At 42.3% G+C, this 16670-nt stretch overlaps 1 protein-coding gene and 1 long non-coding RNA gene across 12 annotated transcripts in view; both read right to left on the reverse strand.

The window, feature by feature from the left end:
- Positions 1–16670, reverse strand: part of LOC117950501 — a 786205-nt gene that overhangs the window by 510684 nt on the left and 258851 nt on the right. The gene's annotated exons all lie outside the window — the stretch shown is intronic.
- Positions 1–16670, reverse strand: part of LOC117950485 (ephrin type-B receptor 3-like) — a 60092-nt gene that overhangs the window by 42207 nt on the left and 1215 nt on the right. The window lies entirely within an intron of this gene.

A 16670-nucleotide genomic window follows, 5' to 3' on the forward strand; every position in this document is an offset into this window, starting at 1 on the left:
AACACACATTTAAATAGAAAATGAGACCTATTATTAAGACACACGCATACACACACACACACACACACACACACACACACACACACACACACACACACACACACACACACACAAATCCTGTTTGTTCACTGGGGGTGTAGCCTAGAAAGAGCTGGAACCAGGCATTGAATAAAAGCTGTGGCTTTTTGAATGGCTGAGCACCACAAGAAAAGGGCTTAGCACCCAGCTTTGCCATTCTGTTTCAATAGCCACTGAGTCTCTCTCACAAACACATGCCATCTCCCTCTCCCTCTACCATTGTTTCTCTTAGTACAGTCTCTCCGAATGGAGTCATGCCAAGATATCAGATCACCTTACAATGCACTTCCAGTGCAGCATGTAATGATCGTGTTGAATCTAATTAAAGATGGCTACTTCCTGTTACACCCGGAACAGCTGCTTGTGCGTCTGCAGCGAGGGGCAAAGCCCTGATGCGGTCCGCATTTTCAGCATGCCGGTGGCTTCCAATTACTTTAAAACTGTTTAAAAAATACTGCGGTGATAGAGACCAAAAGTCTTTGAGGTCTGCTTGTTTCTTTTCTGCTTCTCCTTGGAAACTCGCACAGACAGGGTAAACAAAAAACAGGACCAAAATAGGAGCTGGGGACTACCCTATTAGCGTGAACGCCAGCTAGACATACTAAAAGCCGTCTTTTGGCTCAATGAGCAACCGCTTATGATTAATGAAGAGGATGCAGGGTAATTATCAAGTCAGTTATCACCGCCAGTCAAGTTAATTTCCCAGGTATGCCCTCATTTACCTGTGAGTAAGAAAAAAAGAGGAGGGTGGGAAGAGGGAAAAGGGAGAAAAAATGGCAGATGGGGAATTTTAGCAGATAAGTAATTACACTTTAAACCCGTCACCATCACACATACACACACTGCCCCCAATCCCATGTCCTCTCTTTTTAAAATGAAGGATAAGGAGAACCAGGTTAAAAGCAGACCCTGCAGGCAGACTGGTGCTTCTCACATCAGCTCGTTTAGTAGACAGAGGGCTTGTTACAGTTTACCTGGCTGCCTATTAGCAATTCAGGTCAAAGACAGAGAGAACAAAGGGGAGATTAGGGCAGTTCAAGTGAGGAATGCAACCCGCCAGGTCAGGGCTCTGCGGGCCTGTGTGACTGAGACAATTGCACACACCTTTTCTCTTACAGCCACGTCATATAAAAAAAGATCATATAAAACTGAACATATATCTCTCTGTAGCCTCACAAAAATTGAGGAGTGGCACTTTATGAAAAACAATTCAAATCAAATCATGCGACATTGCAAATACAAACAAAAAGAGGAACCACGGCCCAGATGCACTCACGCACAAGAAGCTGTTCATTTTAAACACTGGGCAAGGTAAACTGGGCAGGTTGTCTGGTTTTGTCCTTTCTCTTTCCCTCACTAATCCTTTCTTCCTTTCTCTCTTTTGTTTCTTTTTTTTTTCTATGACGGACTCTCTCCTTCACACACACAGCTAGCATTCCCATCCTTTTTCTCCTCCCTAGGCGTTTGTTTGCTGGCTAGAACTAACTTACCAGCTTTGGAGCTTTGAAGTGAAGTGGTTCAAGTTTCGACCGCGCAAAACCTTGGCAGCAGCATTGCTCTCTTGCATGAGATAGATTCGATATTCTAAATCGCCACTGGGTTAATTAATCCCACACTTGGCTGCTATAATAACTTGACTTGTTAGACCTCCTCTGTGCAAATGGACTTCGCCTCTTTAGCAGCTAAAAGCACCAGTAAAGAACCAGACGGGAGACGGGCACAGAGAAAGAACATCCATAAAAAGCTTAAAACATGGTCATGTCAATGCTAATATCTGCTCCACCTTACATGTACTGTACATAAAAATTTAGCCATTTAAAGTACATTTCTGCAAAGTGGCTTCTTGTAAGTGTAGCAGTACTCTAAAATAAGCTCCAGTTTCTTGATTGCCAACATTGTAAAATGATATGAGAAAATCCTAACATTGCCTGACTGGTCAATATCATGGTCAGTGATTGGTGAGGTCTCAAACCGTATTAGTTATTAATGTTTTTAACCTATGAAGAAACCACTCATGTCATCACGATAGACACGTCATAGAATCCGGGCTCTGGGCAATTAAAATAAATTGACGGATGGACAGACAAGGCTGCTGGGTTCCATATGGCAAGGGGCTTTCGGAGGCCCACTTCAATTACATAAAGACCTTTGCGCATTGGCATGACACACAGAGGGCCCCAGACAGCAACACCAGAGCAAGAAGGGATAAATCACACAGCAGTTAGTAACATGCACACATGGACACACATATATGCACATACACATGCACAGAAACAGACTGGCAATGATGCAAATCCCAAAATGATACAGATACAGACAGACAAACTGAACTTTCTATCTTTCTGTATCACACATACACAAACTTAAACTCATCCTGTCACCATCCTAGTAAGATGGATGTCTAAATAATCACACCATGATTACAGAACCAGATGCATCAGCGAACCATGCTCAAGGACCCTCACACACTCCAGCAAGTCCACTAAACCCACAGCAGCTGATTGGCCTAGAGTTTATGCCTCGACTCCTCTTTCATCTCAAGGTGTCCTGTTATCCTTAACGTACCTAAACAGCCGCACAAATCTAAAAGACAGAAGCTGATCGTACACCAGGACAACGGAGGAGGAAAGGGACACTATCTACTGTAAACAGGAAGTGAGGCTAGTTGAAGTTTCGTGGTTTGGCTGAATGAAGTGGATGAGAAATTAGATTAGGAAGGAATCAGGGAACTCTGGGTTAAATGTCTTTTTTCTTCAAACTTGTTTTTTCTTAATAGAAGATATAGTCAGTGTAGATATTTCTCATTATGTCATGTGTCTACCTCTCCATCCCTCTGTCTTTCTCTTGGGATATGTAGGAGTAATATAGGCTACCCTAGATACTGTATTATTCACCCTTCATTAATGTGTAACTAAAGCTGGCAGTTAGGAGGGAGCAGGGTGTCACCAATAACCCCCACACTACCACTACTGCCTACACACACACACACACACACACACACAGTAGCTCTAACCACAAGGCCGCCATGCACCCGGTGATTTATGTGCTTACACACGTTTGTGCACATACTGTACATACATACATACATGTGCATACATGCACACAACACACACACACACACATACACACACACACACACACACACACACAAACACACAGGATCCTGGCCAGAAGCCACTTGAATGAACTCAGCATTATGAAAATTTAAATGAGAAAAGGATTTTTTTCATTCTTTTGCAGGGGTCATTGGTCAAAAAGGTCAGGTTACAGGGACAGTGAATAAGCAGTGTATACATTAATCTTTGTCGTTTTAACAGCCCACTCAGTTTTGAAATAATCCTACCTGGATAATTTGACTACCAGAAAGCCTAGTGGGATAAATAGTGTCACAGTGAAAATAGAGACAGGACTACAGATTTCTGAGGGGAGCTACAATCAGGGGAACAACAGTTTTTTATTTATTTATTTCCGTACATGCACAAATGGATGAATGCACATTCAAGTAAACATAGTTGAGAGGAATCTTTTTTGGTTACAAAAGTTGGCCAAGAGAGGCAATAGTTAACTATTCAGTTACACACCAAGAAGTTTCCTCACTTATTGTGATCCTTATAATGCAGCCTCTGGTGAACTTCACTAGTTAAAAAATAACAACCCCAATGTTTATGCCTAAACTCACCCATTAGCAAGTGTTCAGCTGGGTTCACTTCTGTTGTGGCCTGTGGCGATACAATCTAAAGGGAATAAACAACAGCTACGTGCAAGCTGGCTTTTCTCCCAAGCTGTGGACTTGAGAAACTAGATGTTAAAATATCAGAATATTTCCATGCAACCCATCTACCTTTGACACACACACACACACACACACACATACGCACGCACGCACACCAGACCTCTTGGTGGTCCAAGTGAGCTAGGTGGGGTTGCTCCAACCACAGGGTGTGGATCAGCACTGACCTGATTAGTCATCGTCCTGACCCTGAACCAGCCAAAGTGGGTGGAATACAAATGAATCCCCAGGGCCGCTGGCCAGTAAATCTGACTCAGGACCAGTGTTTATGGGATTCAAACCGCACCACACAAGGCCACAGCTGATTGGCTTACTGACCCTGAACAGTGACTTCATTGAAAGGAAGGGAAAAAAGCTTTTGGGCAGGGTGTTTGCAGGATTGATTGGAGGTTAGAGTAGTTATATGATTGGGGTTTATACTAATGATTTCATGCTACTGGCATACTTTATTCAAAAGAGGTGTTAGGAAGTCAAAAGTATACATCTGTTGTTTTTCCTTGTAACAAGCCACTGTTTCAAGGAAGATACACATACAGTATCAATAAATTATGGTGGCGTCAAAACTGCAAAACCCTCGCAGGCTTGGGAAAGTGTTAATATTTCACCGACATGAAGCCTCCCGTCTGTTCCTTCAGGTTCTCTTCCATATCTAATGACTGTTGGTGCTCAACTCATCCGGGATGCTCTATTCTTGAGTTAATGAACAGGTGAGAAATTACTTTGACAGACGGAGATGGAAATTGATTTTTTTTAAGTGTTGCCTCATTATCCCATGTGGGGCACTTTAAACAGTACCACAGAAACACAACACCAGACAACTTGGGTTGTGTAACATCAAGGTCATATGGGTGTTATGAGTCCATGTGTGCATTGACAGAATGGGGGTTGGCGGTCTGGATTGAGATTGTATGGATTGTCTGGAAGCTTGGCCATTAGTGAGGTACTAATTAGGGGAGACCAAGTGGTCTCCAGTACCGGTCGAAGCCAAGATTCATAAATAAGTAACTGCAGGGGCAGCTTGGACGCTTAATTAACAAAGCGTGAAAAAAGGGCGTGAATCCCAAGAGGCACAAACCCAATCTGTTTGCAATGGTGGCCACTCGGCAGCGATCCTGTCGATCTTGGTGGTATTGATTGATGGCAAGCCAAATTGAATTTCTAATCATCACCACCGTTTTAGCTCCTGCAACCCTGGGGATTTAAAGAGGCCAAAAGTGGGACAGGGGGTAATGCTTTTGTATTCCTTTTCTGACACTAGTGGCATAAACATAGCAACCCCCCAAAACCTCTCTCCTCTGCTCACTTGACCATCCCCATCTGCCCAGGGGTTATCTGACCCCTGTGTGTGTTCTCGCTCATACTTTCATGTCTCTGCCGATTGTTTTCACACTCTAAGCTGTTTGGCTCCCAGACACCTCACACGACTCCCACTTAGACACCCTCTCGTCGCCCTTCTAAAGCAACATATTGCGTTACAGCCCACTGATGCACTCTTGCCTTTCTTTTTTGCAGCCATTCCTTCTGCACTAATCTTTTTTATTGTCCAAGCTGACAGGCAAGGACCATGTTTTGTGTAAAAAGCCAAGGGCGACATGTTGAAAGAAAAGTTCATGTCAGACCTGTCATGTCAAGAAACAATTTCGGTCAGGGTTTCAACTGCAGACTTCCCTGTCTAATTACACAATAGGGGAAGTCCTCTCGACAGTCAAGACCTTATCAAGTAGTACACAATAACAAAGGGTCTTTGAGCAGTAAATAGCATCCATCTCCTAGCTGCTTACTATCACTGTTGGGAGTTTGATATCACAAAGACATGAGATAACAGGGAAAGGAAAATAATACTGCAATTAGGACCTACTGTAACTGTGATAAGCTTCGGTCAATGAAGAGAGAACTGAAGAGGGGCAGAGGGCAGAACGATGGACAAAAAGGATGGGATGAAAGAACAAAGGACGCGAATGACAGTTAAAGAGAGGGGGTGGAGATTTCATAGACTGAGAGAAAGGCTGGGAAAGGGACAAGGCCAAAGAGAGTGACAGGGAGGTGAAGAAAGGGAAGGTAAACAGCATATAAATGGAGGCTTTGTCTGAGGATTTTTGCTTTTTGGCGGAAAGCATTGAACCTTTTGGTTCTTCCTATTTGGCAGGCCGGAGCACCGAGCTGTCTGGCTAGCACAATAACTTGGAGTTAGTCATACCTACATAAACCACCACTGCAGTTATAAAACCTTACACTTCCTCTAATCAAACGGCCATAAAGTATCCATATAAATCAATGGCCATCTGAACCAAAGGTAAACACCGCCACTCTATGACGAGAAACCAAATGTTGAGAAATGACTCCCTGATTTTTTCCTTTTGATAACCTCGTTTTACCGTTATTTATTTGTGTTTCCTCAAACGCTCCCTCTGCCTTAAGTTCAACTCTAAATGTTTTGTTCCATCTGCCAATGACTCTACCATGACACTAGATTGCATCTTTCAGTCATCGCACAATGTTTTCATCGATCTGCACTGCTTTGCTTGTTGGATTTACTAAAAAAACTGCTGGCAGATTCCTTTCAGACTGCATCAAAGCCTCAACCCTTCATCTGGGACCAATGTGAGTGAATGTGTGGACGAAGGATATAGTGAAAGGTACTGGTGGAAAGCGATGGATCTCTCTTTCCAGGCACAATCCTGTCTGGGAGGAAGTCGCATGGTGTGAAAGTGGAAACTTGGTTGGTGGCAAACATCCAAGTCAGGGGATTACAGTTTCTCTGCTTAGATGGAGCTCACAATCTCAGAACCTACTCTTCCTCCTGTGTGCCTCCTACCTGTCGTCCTCCACTCTTTTCCCCCCAACCACAACATAATCGACCTTTGCTCGCTGCAACCTCTGGTCTGCATAGTTGCTTCTCTCAACAACTTTTGAAATGAACTTGCTAGCCAATAAACAGAATGAAGTGGTTTTTGATGAAGAAAACCCCTCTCTCGCCTCTCACTCTGCATGACCTCACGCACACACACAGCTCCAACTTTGACAGGCTTTAATAACTGATAACCTTTCTGACTTTGACTCTGTAGGTGTGGTAGTGGAGCATGGCGAGAGTTGGACCATACACCATACACATCGCTCACCTAGCCAAGCTAGAGACTCAATCGCACAGTTGGGTGGGACAGTTGATACCTCATGGCCAAAAAGGGGCATCCCTGGAAGTGCATGAGCTTCCACCTGGCTGAAGTCTGCCACCTGCTACCTTCAGTCTTCCTGTGATGTTGCGAGTCCACAGTGCTAACACGTAAGTAAAAGGAAGGTCAGCTACCATGTATAAACTCTAGGAGAAGACATCTTGCCTTCTAGATCTTTTTTTAATCCTTTCTCTCGCTTTCATTTTACACACATACATACACACTACTACACACCATCAAAACACCATATTTCTAGGGAACCAAAGCGGATAAGAAATGAGGAGTCTTTGAACTGCCTGGATGTTTCAAGCCCCTTCTTCTCCTCTCGATCTCTGAGCTCCCCTGCTGATTTGTTGGGATGGGGAGAAAGGGGCTGATCGATGGGGTCTGACAGCAATGAAATGAATGGAACCAGTTTATTGATTCATTAGCAGAAGAGTGAGTGGATGTGGATGTGGGCTCTGACCCTAAGAAGCGTGTGTGTGTGCGTGGGTAAAGATTTCGTGAGGACTTGTGTGTGCATTGTGTATTGGACGGAAGTAATGTGTGCCGGCGTGTGTATGGCTATGAGATTAAGCAACTGTCATCATTCATGTGTGTTAAGTTTGTGTGTGTGTGTGTGTGTGTGTGTGCGCGTTTGTGTGTGTGTGTGTGTGCGTGTGTGTGTGTGTGTGTGTTTGTGTGTTTGTGTGAGGTTAGAAGGGATTTCCATAGGGTGTGAGAGGGGAAAGGGAAGCTGTTTGGCACAGAGGGAGGGGGTCAGCCTATATTGTCCAGTACTTTCATCTGGCTCATTGCAATTAGTCTTTCACAGCACTCATTGTCAAATCCATTTTAAAATCACAGCTAACAACCGCCATCTGCCCACTGAATATATTTCAAATGACATGATATATGAATTACAATTTTTATCCACAGCTAAATTTGCCGTTAAGTCAAATAGAATGAATATACTAGTTGCAGTTGATTGCATCTTACTATCAAAAGGAAGAAACTCTGCTGGAGAACAGATTTTCTTGAAACAGCAGCTCTGTGAACTGACTGAGGCTGAAGGCAAACCCACAGGGTGGCCTCCGTTCCCTTCCCCTATCTGCTGTTGAGAAAACACATCATAGTGTATCTGTGTCATTCACACGCACTACTTTGTATCCATCCGCCATCTATCACTCTACCAAATGGACAGGTGTTAGGGCAATCCGAAAGACCAAAAAGTAACACCTCCACATTTGCTAGATTGCCCCCATAAAATGCTTGCCTTAATAATAGCCAGTAAGGCTTTTTAACCTTCCTTTCATTGTCCTCTACATATTGCACTCACTTAAACATAAAGTCCCTGTGTCACTGAAACTCCATTCCAACTTGATGTGAGGTTAAATAAATGCTCCTCACAGCTGGCAGTGCCTCCAGGAGGCTGCAGCGTGGAACCATGGGGATTATGTAAATATCATGACAAAAGGTCACATGTGATTGGTGCTGCTGCCACCACTGAAATGTGTTGGACTCAAATGTGTGTGAGTTGTGCAAAAGAGAGTGGATTGAAGAGGTTGAGAGTGAATTTGGTGCACTGTTGATAAGATAGCAGGGGTCTGGTTAAACCTGCTGCTGTTCTCAAGAAGACAAAAGGGAAAGGAGGGAATATTTAATAGAAGTGGGGAGCCCTCCTCATGCCTGCGGGCCTTTTGAAGTGTAGCTGAAGTGCAGGTGGCAGGTGTTTTTGACACCAAGGATGAGAAGTGGGGCAGAATAAAGTCTGATAACAGCCATCTGCTATAGTGAACAGTAACACTCACACATAGACCCCTTACAAAGTAAAATATCCACTGTTCAAAAACTCTTGTTCTCACACATTCATTTTGGTTAATTACACTGGACATTTGAACACATCACATCAAATCAGCTTTTCTCCTAAAGCCATTCCTATTATCACAAAGACTTACTACAATGTGGAAAATTGATGTTAGCAGATTCCCTGCTCTTGAAGGGAACAAGTCCCGGAGGTATGGGCACTGCGCCACCACAGTCCCACCATCACCAGCTATAGTTAAACCCAAAAAGAAACGGCCCTCCCTTTTATCCCCCATTTTTCTTTTCTTCTAATATTTAACAAGACCGGCAAAGGCTGAAACCAGGTGATGTGGCCTTTCTTCCCCCTCAAGGCACACTGTTTTACAGTGGCGTCCACTCTCCAGACAGATTTGTAAGTGGCAACATTTTTAAAGAAAAATATCAAAGATCTCTTTCTGCTTCACTGTCAAAATGTGTTACAAGAGGCTTTAGCTCGTAAAGAAATGGTGGGAGGAGGCCGTGAAGTCTACTCCCCACAAACTCCGCCCTGTGTTCCTGCGAATATTCCTGCTGCTTCTGTCCTTGCCAAGTAACGAGCGTAATGGCCGTAGCATGTCCATGCAAGCTCCTAGTCATCTTTCATCAACTGCTCCAGGTCTACCATGCAAAGAGTATAACTGCCTTGGTCTGCAGGCTGGCCAAGTCAAGCGAACACCTGTGTCCCAGTCTCCAACTGTGCTTTTGACCTGGTCTGTTTGTGTGAATGTCTATGCGTCAACAAGCCATGGAAAGTTGCACAGTCGGTCTCTCCAAATATACACATCCTCTTTCAGTGTATTTTTAATCGCCACTGGAAATGGATAACCCCTGGAGCTTGATTGTGTTAGAACAGCTATTGTTGAGAAAGAACAAGACTAGCCTTGGGGAGAAAGCCTCCTCCAAATTCATCCAAACAGACCCCTCCCCATGACCTCTGGATATGGGTCACAGGGCGTGGGTTGAGAGTGGGTGGAAAGCACAGCAGGTCCTAACTCACTTTATAATCTGGACATTTTGACACATGGTAATTTCAGCTTAACTTTATGGACATCCGGTGCAGACAGGGCTTATAAAACGCCAAATCTGTGTGCCATTAATATTATGTCAAACATTTTATCAGTAATTTTGAAAGCCATTAATATCGTTCAGTAAGGACCAAAGAGGGAGAACATCCCTGTCTGAGTCACCTTAGCAATGTGAAACACCCATACACCCACACATGCACACATGCTATAAAACGTTCATCTTCCAATGACAAGAAATAAACAGGTTCTGAATGAAAATGAAAATGGTTCAAAACGTCTAAGGGAAATATTTTAAGTAAAAGGTTTCAGTGGAACGGTAGTTCTTATAAATGAAAAGGACTAATATACCTAGCTCTATGCTGACATCGCATGACTACGTCTAATTTAATCCACTTTAGTTAGAGAGGAGTAGGCATCCCATGTCATACTGTACCCCCAGAAGTACACACACAAACAATCCTCAACCCCTAACCTCCCAAACACACTTCTACACACTTCTACCCCCAAGATGTACCACCCTGTGAGTGCAAAATCTCTCTTTCTCTCACTCTCTTTCACTCCCTGTGTCTGTGTGTCTCTCTCCCTTGTTCTGCTTGGCGGACTCCAGACACCAGCAGCGTGTCTGTGCAGTGAGCAGGCCCAGACACATTCGCCCTCCCCTGCTTGCTCTCGACAGTAGATGTCAAAGACCTGCCATCCCACAAGGCCCCTCTGTCGGAGGCCAGGATGGACTGCACACACAAATGCCATATTAAAAAACAGCCACTCTCCCAAGCTGCATCCCCACATACTGTACATATTTGGAAATTGTTTGGAAAATATTCTCCTACTAATTTTGTACTCCAATTTTATGGAATTTACAGACAAGTTATAATGTAAATTTGAAACAATCACGTTTCTTTTACTGGGATCGTGATACTCATGTCCCAGTTATGTTACACAAACTAAATTTGTGTCATGTGAATGGCTGTACAAAACTAATTTGATTATTAGCACTAGTGACTTAGAGTTGTTGCTATAATGCACATACTGTATGTTACATAGCCACTGACATATATTGCAAAGCCACTGACATATTTATCGATATCCGTATGTATAATGTACAGTAGCTGATAAAGATTTAACTACATGTAGAGAGGTCACTGTAAACTAACACTAACAACCTACAAAACACATTGTATTAGAGTAATAATGCTTACACTCATATTTGTTTAACAGTATCTAATTTTGCTGCTGGCTTCATGAGTCTTCTTTGCAAGATCCCAAAGCTATGCAAAAAATTACCTTTTTTTGTAAAGCCCTAAACAAATACAATTACAGTAACAGATCTTCAATAAATACTCCACAGTACAGTGCTAAAGACTCAAAACTGAGATCACAACATTCCTATTTTCACCGCTGCTGCCTCATTTTTATCGGCCATCCTGCTTCGTCCACTTCCTGGTGCACGAAGGCCCCAGCAGGCCTGACACGGCTGTTGCTTGCCTACAAGTGAAATTCCGGCTCGGTGAATCTTTCCCCGACGCCATATGAGCCGTGAACCATCAGTCGGTACATGAGCGCTCCCGCAGGCCCGCTGCATCTGTAAAGTCTGTCAACTCTGCTACCCTGTGGGTCTCTGATCAAAATCTGCCCAGTATCCCAAACACCACCTCACAGCTCTCCCCCTTACCATCCCACCCCAACTCCCAACATGTCGTCATCCACTCCCCCTTCTTCCTGAGCGCCTTACGCCAATCTGAACCTAAGTCACTGTACATCTGTTCAACATGACTGCTGCCTATGTGACCTAGTGACTGGCTGTGCTCTCTGTCGAGGTCAGTACACCAGATATACACCACATATATGTGAATGCTGAGAAGAATCTGGATTGTTGTGCTACTTTTTACTCTGAAGCAAGAAATAATTAGGAATTTGTTATTTTATTATTTAAAAATTAAAATGCACTGTACCAAAGAGAAGCACAGTTTGAAACTATCAGCATGAAGGGTGAAAATATTTTGATGGATTTAATATTTAACATTCATTAATATATATATATATATATATATATATATATATATACACATATATTTATACACATATTGACATATATATATTTATACTGTATAAGTACAGATAGAGTTGATCAATAATTACCATTTGTATTATTATTAACACATATATTGTATTATTATTGTATTAAATATACTGTATTCTATATTAATACAGTATATTGTGTATTATTAATAATTATTATTATTATTTTCTTTATTGTAAGCCTATATTCTTACTCACAGGCAATAATATCATAACAAAAATAATAACATTCTCTTATTATAATACATTTGTAATATTATTATCATTTATAATTACTTTTGTTATTATTAATGGAAACCCTTAGTGAATATTGCATGAGAAGCGAAGTCATCGTTCACCCAGCCAATGGGGACACATAGATAAATAGCCGTTTGAATTGCTAATTTCTTCCTGCAGAAAGAGAAAACTAGGCAGTCTTCAGCATCAAACAAGATTCGGCGGTTTTAGAAAGGCTGAGCAGCTCTGAATCGCTCGATAAATAAGACAGCATCAATTGACACTTTGAACACTTCGTGTTGCGTGTGCGTGTGAGTCTAAACGACCATCTATTTACATATCTACCAGAATTATCTTATTTCCTAAATCAATTAGACAGACAGACAGACAGACAGATATCATTACTATGCCACCTCGGGAATGATTCATTAGTCGAATTGCCAGATTGACTTTGCTTTTATTTTGCAAATTCACACGCCTCTTTAGCAGGTTGCCACTTAGCCCTTGAATGGTCTGTGTGGGCCTAACAGCCACCACAGAGTCACTAACAGTTCCCTTTGTCTCTTCAATTGTGAGCCTAAACACATTTGTTCAGTCATTTGCTTTTGAATGTTATGTAAAAGGGGCAGAGGAGCTCCTGGAGTAAAGTTTAACCAAGCAGCGTCCTGTGTGTGTGAGTCCTGCTCAGGCCACACATGACTGATGCATGCGCGGCTCTTAAATACAGTCTGGTGTATGAAGGCCTTCGGACAGCAAGTGTGCCGGACAAAATGGCCCCACTACTCCCTTCATCATTCATGTTAATTGAGTTTCAGCAAGATGCAGCCGTCCAGGACCTATAAACAAAGGCCTGCATTTGAATTTGTACATTTTTTAATTAATATCAAATAGTCGAAATAATCAAAACAAGCAGCCAAGCAGACTATTTGAACGTCATTGCGGCTGAAAAAATACCTCAGAGAAGAATTTATACAATTCTTTAAAAAAAAAGTACAATCGCTTCACTTCAAATTTATGGTAACCCATGTTTTAGATTTGTGGTAACGGACTTTACATTGCCTATTTGTCACTTCTGACGAAACATTGCCTCTGTGTCCTATATCATATAGCATGCAGTAAAACAGGATGGATTTTTTTTATTTTTTTTATTTTGAATCATTATATTTTTGTATGGGCATTTTGTTGTTGTTGGTCATCTGGAAATGCAAATTTGTAAGCCACTCCCTCACAATTCAGGATTTGCGACTTTAAAGCCAATATGTGATAATTTTAACATTAAACTAATGATAATGGAGAGGGGACCTCCGCTACTAAAGAAAGAGCAGGGGAGAATAAATCATGGGAGAGAGTTAGATGAAAATGTGCCAACTGCAAACAGGCACAGGAAAGCTCCTGTGGAGGTGTGATCTCACCCACATAAAAACATAAACATGTGCGCTTCAAAAGGTCCTGGTTGTGCGTAATCACTCCACGAAATGCGCCGCCATAAATAGAAAAAAAAAACATGGAGTGTGAGTGGGGAACCCTGAGCTGCGACCATAAAAGCCCATTTGTCTCAGTTTAGACAGAAAATGATTCCAGGTGAGAGTTGTTCCACTGGAACTCGATGTAAGAGCTTTGGGCTTTTACTTAAAGTGTAAGCATAAAGGGGCTGACGTTTTTTGTCATAATAAATACGCGCAAAATGTTTTCAATGAACACAAGTCTACTCATTTGTGGCAGCTAAACCGGGAGCCGGGGTAAGGCTGTCCATCTGAAACTCCTTTTAATGCTTACATACTGGTAAAGTCTTAAAAATAAACCGTAATATTTCGTCTGTCAATAGAGGGATACTTAAAGAGAATAAACTCAGATGCACAGCTGGGTGTATACGGACCGATGGCTTGCATGAATGTTATTATGGTGCCTGTTGCCCTTTTTTTTTTTGCTTCCTCCCTCCATCACAAGCCATTTACACCGTGGACTACCCACAGCGCCTGTGCGCTACAGAGACTGTCATCGACGCAATTTGTCTCCTCTGTACACTGATAGCAGCAGTTCAACAGCCAAGGCCTTTCCCACACTCACTGAGGTCTACTAAATATTCTGACCTCACCAGAAATGCAACGATCCACTTGTCATTTTGACCAAAAACATAACAAATTTCGATTCATAATGAGGTCGTGAGCCTTCGACTATTAACAGATTAAACACATTTCCATGTATCCCAAAAAACGGATTCAAATAACATAAGATTTGACCCGGAAAAGTTATTTAGAACACCATTAAAAGAATAAAAAATCTGTGCAAACTCTAACTCTAACCCTGGTTATTCTTTTATGTAAACGCACCCAACCCGTTAAATGAGATGTAGATGCATTAACAGATTCAGAATATTATTTAGCGATGGTGATTGCAGCCACTGAAAGTTCAGAAACGGGCGAAACCCTGGTTGTAATAGGCTAGAGACCGATAATGAAATAATGAAAAGAAAACTTGATTTACAAGATTGATAGCCTTGGATCGCTCGATGTCAATTTAAGGAGCGGGTGTGAACACAAAATGAAAAGGAGGGAGAAAAGAGAGGGAAAAAACATGAATTCATTAGGAGCATTTCCCCGGGCTGGGTGACCCCGGGACCCGGAGAGACGCACGGTGAGGGCAGGGAAACTTCCCCACCAGGCCGCCTGTTTCTCCCTAAATCGCCATAAACCCAGATATCCAAAGAGAAGACCCAGCAGCGGCCATAAATCACTCGGCTGTATTAAAAGCTTTGGTAAACCCCCAGCCAGGTCAGTCGGGTACAATTTATGGCGTCACTTATGTAGGTAATAGATTGTTTTAACGAAATACATCAACTTCAAGCTGCGCGCAGCCAACTTGCTAATATCAAGAAAACACCTCTATCTATATCTATATTTATATATGTATATACACCTTTCTCTCTCTCTCTATCTCTCTCTCTATCTCTCTCTATATATATATATATATATATATATATATATTTACACATATACCTCTCTCTTTCTCTCTCTCTCTCTCTCTCTCTCTCTCTCTCTCTCTCTCTCTCTCTCTCTCTCTCTCTCTCTCTGCACAACAAGTATCCACTCATCCATTCAAGCCATGTGTTTAAAGTCAGACTCCCAGCTGGGGTCCGGTGACCTGCAGGGGTCACTGAGAAGGATCCAGGAGGGTCCCTGCAGCAAAATAAAGAACTCCAGTTTCAAAATAATTTCGTTCAGTTGTAGATGATGTTAGAAAGTTGTAATTAAAGCCATACTATCCATCTAGGTCTACAAAATGGGACGGTAATGAATTCAGTATAATTCAGTATATAGTAGTAACATCAGACTGCCTCTAAGTCAAGCCCTTTCTGTATTGGGACTCTTATCAGAGCCTTCCCCGGTCACCCCTGTTATTTAGTGGTCTACAGCAAACTATCAGATAAGCTTTACACTAGTTTCACGCACGGGTGTGTTGTTCAAGTCATGGTCTAGGCAGCGAACACGGTAGTTTGAAAAGCAATTCAGCTTCCATGAAGAGTTTATTATGGTTAATACACTTAAATGAAAGTGAGAAATTAACTTGAATAAACGCACACAGTGCATAGGCTATACGGACCAAAACATAACCTTCATTTTACATTGTTTGGCTTAGTGATTGTTGAATAAATTGGAGTGAAATAAATTAGCGTTTGCTTTCAGCGCAACGTCTCTCGTCGTTGGAGCTGTGAGAAATAGGCAGCCCACGGTATGCGTCTTTTTACTTAAAAGCTTGGAGGGATTGGTCCATTTAAAGTGTGTGACAGACGCATTTCACGTGATTTGAGGGGAAAAAAACTCTTAAGGCATTGTGCAGACATGCAGGTCGAGAAACAAGCAGAGAGCGACAAGCGTTTACTGAGCCTGTGGCCCACTGTCCTACTTTCCTACTGGCATCACCAGATCCTCGTCTGGGCTCCACCATTCACAGTTCCAGCTTTAGGCCCCATTCAACCTTATTTCCACTGCTCCTTATTCGTATTTCCCCACACATAGCAGAGTGAGACATCCCACAGTGTAAGAAAGGAATATTAGAAGAGTGGGACTGGGACTATCTCGCTGGTGGACAAAAAATGACAGCTAGAATGTCCTATCGATTTAACGCACGGCAAACATCAACACTCAGCTAAACAGACGGCTTTGTTTTTGGAAACAATTATTATAAACCCTACATGTAAATAATCAGTCGATGCGACTTTAGAAAAAAAATATGAACTAACCGAAAGTTGAAGACACACAGAGACAACAGCGCACTTGACTGTGTTTACTAAATTACTTTTTGAGTTTCAAAGCAACTTTAAAAAATAGAAGAATCATGCAGCGGCTTTGGAATAGCAAAAATAGAAAATTATCAGTTTCTTCAAGTGTATACTTTGACCTCAAACTAATAGTCCACATGTCAAAAGGCCACACACTCATACAACCCTAAAATACACGCAGCCGACCTTAGGGAAAGTGGCGGGGGGGG

Source organism: Etheostoma cragini, chromosome 9 (assembly GCF_013103735.1).
Source record: "Etheostoma cragini isolate CJK2018 chromosome 9, CSU_Ecrag_1.0, whole genome shotgun sequence".
Lineage (NCBI taxonomy): Eukaryota > Metazoa > Chordata > Actinopteri > Perciformes > Percidae > Etheostoma > Etheostoma cragini.